The sequence below is a fragment of the Quercus suber genome, unplaced genomic scaffold, assembly GCF_002906115.3.
Source record: "Quercus suber isolate HL8 unplaced genomic scaffold, Cork oak 2.0 scaffold_875, whole genome shotgun sequence".
Taxonomy (NCBI): Eukaryota; Viridiplantae; Streptophyta; class Magnoliopsida; order Fagales; family Fagaceae; genus Quercus; species Quercus suber.
The window spans coordinates 141825-150395 of record NW_027070305.1 but is presented as its reverse complement, the minus strand read 5'-3'; the positions used below and the strand labels follow the sequence as shown (position 1 = coordinate 150395).

General features: G+C 34.8%; 1 pseudogene; it reads right to left on the bottom strand.

The window, feature by feature from the left end:
- Window positions 1–972: 972 nt before the first annotated feature.
- LOC111989666 (hydroquinone glucosyltransferase-like) lies at window positions 973–4083 on the bottom strand (annotated as a pseudogene).
- Window positions 4084–8571: the final 4488 nt, after the last annotated feature.

The window sequence follows — 8571 nt, the reverse complement described above, 5'->3', positions numbered from 1 at the left end:
CGTTTGACACGAAATTTGATATTCATGTTAAAAATATAAATAACTTGCAATTTAGCTGTTAGATTTTCAATATATATAGCCATGTTAAATTTTTTTATTAGGAGTTATAACTAATGGCTACAAAAAGTTTTTAGCTAATCTTTTTCCTAATTTAAGGTTCATTTAGGATCCGCTTATTTTACTGAAACTGAAAACTTTTAATTGAAAGTATTGTAGATAAAGGTAAAAGTTAGCTGAAATAGTATAGTCAGACCCGTAAATAGTACTAAAAAGTACAGTGAGACCTATAAATAGTAGCAAAAATAAGCTATATAATAAAATAAGTTAGCAAAAATAATTTTGCCAAATGGATACTTAATATGTGAAAACGAAAAAGTGCAACCCTTTTTTTCCTAATAGCAATCTAAGGAAAAATGAAAATTGCAAAGACGAGACTTCTAACCAACATCCCAAAAATCAAAGTCTCAATGCTTATTATTTCTAGATTGTTTGTATAGTAATTTATATATGTTATGAGGAATTGGGGATAATGCGTGGAAAAATGGTTGGGGGCATTAGTGGAGGCTGCTAGCTGGCTAGAGCCTTTTGTTCTGTAGTTGAGTGGGCTAAACGCGGTAGTTCCCTTGCTGACAACTTTCGAAAGTTTTATGTAGTTATTGTGTAGTAACTTGATGAGGAGTAGCCGAGAATAAGTTTAGGAATTTGACAAGATATAGTTAAAAAATAGAAAATGAGCACTACGAAATAAACAGTATAATAAAGAGATGATACAGTTAAAAAATACATCACAAAGTGAGATTCGTTATAAAAAATAATAATAATAAAAAAATAAAATAAAATAAAAGCACAGTGATATAGAATAGACTCAATACAGTCAATAGAGAACTAGTGAATAATGAAAAACAAGAGTGGAATAAAGCAGAAAAGCAATGATGAATAAAGTATAAAATTAAAAAGGAAATGTTTCATGTTCTAAAAGTCAGGTTGATTTCTCCACTGGGATGCTAAATCAGCGAGTGCCTTTGCAGAAGACCCATTTGGGCTTAGTGCTTTTTCAGCAGCAATCTTTAAATTTTTCATATGGCTATGAACTTTCTTCCCTTCTTCTCCAACCATGAGACCTTTTCTAACATTTGCGATCTCCTCTTGATCCACTAGGCCTTTCTCGTTAGCTTTTGGTCTCAGTGCAACTTTGAGAACCTCAGTTAGTAATATTGCATTCATTCTTTGTTCTGCAAAAAGCGGCCATGCAATTTTTGGTATGCCCTGCATGATACTCTCCAAGGTTGAATTCCAACCACAGTGACTTAAGAACCCACCTGTTGAATTGTGGCCAAGGACTTGGGCTTGTGGTGCCCAAGAGGGCACCACTAGACCTTGTTCTTTGGTCCTCTTTATAAAACCTTTTGGTAAGGCAGCAAGAGGGTTGTTGTCGAGGGTCTGGTCAGCAAGGTGTGCAGCATTAGCCATGTTAGAGATATATAATAGACATATTAGCCCAATGTAATAGGCCCAAGCCCACTCCTGCTTGTACTAGTAGTCTAGGGTTTAGTCGCCTATATATACTCATGTTAGGGTTCATTGTAACACAGGTTATTGTACTACACTATTATATAATAAAGATGTAGCCCACTACACTCTTATACAATAAAGATGTAGCCCACTACACTCTTATACAATAAAGATGTAGCCCTTAAGGGATTTCTCCGTGGATGTAGGCCGTTAAGGCTGAACCATGTAACCCTCGTGTTCACGGTGTTCCTATTCTATGCTATCCCTTCCACATTCACTCCAGTATACACAACATGATATAACACATCACGTTGTTAAATAATCTATATTTATCATGGTATCAGAGCCAAACTTCGTCCTTGGCATCAAACAAACATCTCTAGCAAGCAAAGAAGATTCTCACGTGCATAACACAGATCCACAACAGTGCCCATGCCTTCTTTCAGATCTGGGTCCACAGCATCACGCAGCTCCCACAGAAACCCCGTTGTTGCCTCGCTGTTACATCTCTGATCTCTAAAGCAAGTCGAACCACACACCTTTCAGATCTATGCAAATCAAGCCTTCGCTTGATGAAACCAACTACACAACCATGCTCCACAGCCTACCGTGTGGAAAACCCAGAAATCTGGTCACCAAAAGCCCTGCCACGCGCCTCCACGCGCCGCAGTTGTCTCCGAAACTCTCCCACGCGCCGCCTCAGATTCCTGAATTCCAGATCGTCCTATTACCACACGCGCCACCCAGATGGCCTCCTCGTTCACCGATCTACAAACCCTGAAATTCCGGCCATAATCTGACAATACACGCGCCCTCACGCGCCGATAGAATTTCTGGCATCCACTGCACGCGCCGGTGGACAACTCACACATGCCAAAGAACTACGTCAGCCTTAATATGACGTCACCCATGACGTCATTTGATGACGTCAGCAAAATGAGCCACGCCAGCCTTGGACACGTCACCAGACACATCAGCTAGCCACGTCAGCAGTGTCGCCTTGTCAGCACCACATCACCTTGCTGACGTTGACTCGGAACGACCCGACCCGGACCACTCGGATCTTACCCGTGAGCACTAACCGTTGACTTTGACCAGATCCGTTGACTTTCGTTGACTTTGACTTTTACGTTGACTTTGACCAAAAGTTAAAATTTCTGAAATGGCCTATCTTTCTTAGTTTTTCGCGTAGATTCCAATTTTGGACTCCATTTCTTCATTTGAAACTCCTAAATTGGTCAATTGGTACATTCTTTATTGTGGTTTCTTCAAAGGCATTCTTCAAGGCATCTCCAAGTGATTTTCTCATACTTATCAAATCTCAAGCTTTCATCGAGCTTCCACCTTGAGTTTGAGGGAGGGTGTTAGAGATATATAATAGACATATTAGCCCAATGTAATAAGCCCAAGCTCACTCCTGCTTGTACTAGTAGTCTAGGGTTTAGTCGCCTATATATACTCATGTTAGGGTTCATTGTAACACAGGTTATTTTACTACTCTCTTATACAATAAAGATGTAACCCTTAAGGGATTCCTCCGTGGATGTAGGCCGTTAAGGCTGAACCACGTAACCCTCGTGTTCACGGTGTTTCTATTTTATGCTTTCCCTTCCGCATTCACTCCAGCATACACAACATGATATAACACATCACGTTGTTAAATAATCTATATTTAACAAGCCAATTCATTATTTGGGCTTCTTACCACCCATAAGAACTTTTGCTTACTCAATTCCAATCCTAAAGCTAACTCATTCATTTGGTCAAATGAGAGGGTTCCATCACTTCCAAAACAAACAAATAGGACAGAGCCACCTGGTTGATTGTTCAACCATCTTAAAGAGTCTGACCCTTCAACCGGATTGCTTGAACCACTTTGAATGATGGGTCCAATTGTATAAAGAGAGAGATTTTTAGCTTCTTCTTCCAAAGCTGTTATAGCTAGCATTTCCATCCAACTCCATGAAGGTATTAATAACAATACCCTCAGCTAATCGCATCTGTTTTGTTCTGTGAAGAAACATTTGTACCACTCACTTGTTCGATCTTGAATCGGGTCTATAAGATCTCGACCGTGAATAGGTATGCACCCCGGAAGTTTCACCGGTTCAGGTAGGTCTCTATGCTCACATGAAACTGTCTCATCCAACTTTGGCAAATTCAAAACCAACGACAAAACCAAAGCATTTGTTGGGTAGAAAATGTAGGGCGAGACTTTGAGCTCCTTAGCAACATCAAGAGCATCAGTCCCAAAAGGACCAACCAATAAAGCAACTAACCGAGTAGTTGCAACTAGTGAAGTTAACACATCACGAAGAGATGGCAGTGAACGAGTCATGCATGGTGAGAGTAATTTGTAGTCCAGGCTCTGCTTCTATGGGGTACTCCAAGTTCACTGGAGGAAGAAAGACATGGTCTATACTAGTAGGGAGATCTTGAAGGATTTCTTTCATGGCTTTGGATGGAGACCCTATTGTGGGAATGATGCATGTGATGTGGAAGTCGTGATGATGAAGAAGTAGCTTGGCGAACTCAACAAGAGGGATGAGATGCCCCATCCCTGGACTTGGTAGAAGATATATGGACAAATATATAATTCAATTATGTTTTGAAGAGATGGGAATTGAAAGAGAATACCAATTGCGACTTGGGACCTTGCGTGGTTTATATAGGTGTTAGGACTTAGGAATAATAATACTATTAGATTATTTCCAGCATCTGGAAACTATGTGTGGGACGGGAAAGATGTAACCCCTCACCCACTAAAAGACTAGACGCAACCGGTTAGGTTCTTTTCTTTCTCTAGTTTAAAATTTTGCACATATATTCTTTTTACTAATGTTCATTTGTTAATGGGGTTCTTTTTCTTCTTCTTTTTTTGAGAAAGGTTACTGGGGTTCTTTGAAATAGTATATGCGCATGATTATTATTATTCTTCCTTTTTCATACAACGAACAAATTAAATTTTATTAATACACAATTGTTTGACCAAAAATGTTATCTCCAAACTAGTTTGAACTGAAATTTTCTAAATGTGAATTTTGAAAACTTTCCTATATCTTTTTATTAAATGTGAATTTTGAAAATCAAATTGTTAGATTGCATATTATATTTGTTTTTAATACACATGTTAAATTTCGTTCAAATTGGGAGTTATTTACTATTCGATCAATAAAATTATTTTGTATACATAATTTTTAGCACAAAAAATTATGATAAGAAAATATAATCCAATGATAAGATTTTCAATATTCACATCTGATTAAAAGATATAAGAGAAAAACATTTTCCTTGTTTGACTTAGGGTTTGTTTGAGATCTGTTTATTTTATTGAAACTGAAAACTTTTTGTTGAAAATACTGTAGATAAAGGTAAAAGTTAGCTGAAATAGTACAGTGGATCCATGAATAATACCAAATAGTGCAGTAAGGCTTATGAATAGTAGCAAAAATAAGCTGAATAGTAATATACGCTGGCTTTTTAATTTTTACCAAACACACACTTAGGGTCTATTTGAGATCCGTTTATTTTGCTGAAACTAAAAAAAAAAAAAAAATTCTAAAAATACTGTAAATAAAAGTAAAAATTAGTTAAAATAGTATAGTAGAATCCATAAAAAGTACTAAAAAGTGCAGTAGGACCCATAAAAAATAAGATAAATAGTAAAATAAGTTAGAAAAATTAATTAGGCTAAATAGACAACTGTACCGGAGATGAAATAATTGTAAAAGAGGAAAGTTGAAAAGAAGATTTTTATTTTTTAATTGGCATAAACACACTAGCATTTGTTAGCGTGACGTAAGTGCAAACGTTATTCTTCTAAATTTGTTTAAATAATGGAATCAATAAATTTGTTTAAATAATGGCTTATTATATGCTACTACAAAAGTAAAAACGTTAATCTTCTAAAATTGTTTAAATATTGCAATCAATACACTTGTTTAATTAATGGCATAATTTTTTTAAAATTTTATTTTAATAAATTGATAGTCGGGTGGTAAAGATTTGAACATTAGATATCTCAATTGGAAACTATTAGGATTTAAGTTTGTAGTGTTGGCAAACTATGACAAATTGTAAGTCTTGTTGAGTTAAATTGTGTACTTCCAAAGTCCAAGGAAATGACACAAGTCTAGGATGAAGAAAGATGTGAATTGTTTTTTTTTTTTTTTTTTTTTAAAAAAAAAAAAAAAAAATCTAAAAATACTGTAAATAAAAGTAAAAATTAGTTAAAATAGTATAGTGGAACCCATAAAAAGTACTAAAAAGTGCAGTAGGACCCATGAAAAATAAGATAAATAGTAAAATAAGTTAGAAAAATTAATCAGGCTAAATAGACAACTGTACCGGAGATGAAATAATTGTAAAAGAGGAAAGTTGAAAAGAAGATTTTTATTTTTTAATTGGCATAAACACACTAGCATTTGTTAGCGTGACGTAAGTGCAAACGTTATTCTTCTAAATTTTTTTAAATAATGGAATCGATAAATTTGTTTAAATAATGGCTTATTATATGCTACTGCAAAAGTAAAGACGTTAATCTTCTAAAATTGTTTAAATATTGCAATCAATACATTTGTTTAATTAATGGCATAATTTTTTTAAAATTTTATTTTAATAAATTGATAGTCGGGTGGTAAAGATTTGAACATTAGATATCTCAATTGGAAACTATTAGGATTTAAGTTTGTAGTGTTGGCAAACTATGACAAATTGTAAGTCTTGTTGAGTTAAATTGTGTACTTCCAAAGTCCAAGGAAATGACACAAGTCTAGGATGAAGAAAGATGTGAATTGTTTTTTTTTTTTTTTTTTTGGTGTTCAACTCGTCAAATCTAGTCGATTAGTGTTCGACCTGTCAAAAATCACAAAATCATAAAAAATTAGCAAACGTGAAATGGTCCATAACTTGTCTATTCCAAGCTCAATTGATGATTTGTTTGTTACAGTATTTAAATGACAGTATCACCTTTTCCTAGAGAGTTTTTAGAAGCGAAAAAAAGTGCCTTATGTGCCCCATATTCTATATCTAGGATTTTTGTACTCATAACTCTCTCAAATCTTCTATTGATGATATTCTTTGAAGAAACTCAAGATTAAGTGTTGTGAAAGTTGTTACCTCATACTAGTCATCAAGAGTGCTAGATCTAAAGCTTCAAGTGTGATCTTGAAATCGTATAGTAGAGGTCTACGTTAGAGAAAACCCACAAGGGTGGTCTTGGAGTTGTGGATTGGAGGTTCACATTGCAGAAAATTACTATTAGAGACATCTGTGAGATTAAGTGCTCAATTCGGTAACTATAGTTAGATTTACATTATTCTTACTATAAATCTCTATCTAATAGTGAATTTGTTCTCCATGGGATTAATAAAGTCAAGTCCCCCCAAGTTTTTCCTGTGAATCTATTTTGTTTCATCGGTTAGAAAAGTCATCATATCGTGTCTCTTTTAAATTTCCATGCTTGCATGATATTGATGATGATGTGCTTAGCCTAACGTATCAATAACAAATCTAATAATCAACTTGGCTTTAAAATTGATTAAATATAGTGTTTTTAGAGTGGTCTAAACCCAATAGAAACATTAGAAGTACCAATTGAGCTAAAAAGTTTTTTGTAGCATAAATATTGCTAGGTCCATAGTTTATAAGTTAGCAAACTATGAAATAAAATTAAATCTAGAATGAGGTTTTTAAGAGTTTGATGATGTCTAAGATTTTTGCCCAGAATGGCTCAAGAAGATTGAATTTTTTAAGTTTTCAACACATACTCAACACATGTCACTCAATCAAGAATCGCATGTCTATAATCTAATCTAATACTATATATAATAGCAGAAGCTTTAAGGAGGTGCTGCCACGTTAGGAAAAATGGCCACTTAAAATGCTGCCACGTTTACAAATTTCCCTTTAAAAGACCTTTGGGAGAGTCTTATAAAAACCCAACGTGCTTATTTAAAAAAAAAAAAAAAAATCCAAAACAGACATACGCTGCAGAAAGAAAAGGAGAACCGAGAAAGAGAACGATAGAGAAAGAACTTTGGTCTATCATAGATGGTGGAGAGAGAAAAATGTGAGAAGAAAGTCAGGCTTTGCCACCATCAGACCACTATATCCTCCACCGGTATGGTCTCTATTTTTTTATACCAAAGGTTAGCATACTCCCTTCCTCTTCAAATACTATTTTTGTAGTTTGAAAGTTTGAAACTCCTCACCATTGCTTTTCCTATTCGAATTAGAATCTTAAATCTTCAATATTTCTATGTTTTTGAATTCAAAACCGGCAGTTCGCCTTACTTAATTTTCTAGGGTTCTTAAGATACAGAGAGTTTGAGGGTTTGTAAGGCGCAGAGAGGGAAGGAGAGACATCTCAAGGCGCCACTGCCGGCACCATCGTTTGTCTGCAGCCACCGAAAAACTAGCTTTCCCCAACTGTTATACTACTGGAGCCATTATGGGTAAGGTGTTTTTTTTTTCTTTTTTCTTTTTTAAATAAAATACTGAAAATAAAATAGAATGACAGATTCTACTCAAAAAGAGATAATAACGCTTTAACGCCCCTATCAAGCGACCAAAACCACTATACAGAAACTCCACAAGGTGCGAATAGAGAGATCAGAGGGTTGCTATTGGTAAAGTTTTCTCTTTCTCCTTTAGGTTTTGGCTTTGAGTATTTAGGCCAGATTGGTTTTAATTCATGTTTGATTTTAGATTTTTGTTTATATATTAAGGTATTTGGGTTAGAATTGGTTTGGTTTTGCATATTTGTGTTAGATGCGTTGATTTGAGTATTTTTGTAATCGAGGTTAAAATGGAATTAAAATAAATGCACAGTGCAAATACAACCATCACTATTAAATTTCTTTGCATTGTTTAAACAGATCATATTTTTGAAAGTTATTCCATTTTTTTTTTCCAGTTATATAACAAATTCATTTCAATAGAAACAGGAAATTAGATGTTGATTTTTTTTCGCCTTTTTTTCCTATTCAATTACGTTTCTAGGGTTCTTCTCCCCCCACCCCTACCCCCCCCTGGTATTTTTTTAATTTAAAATTTGTA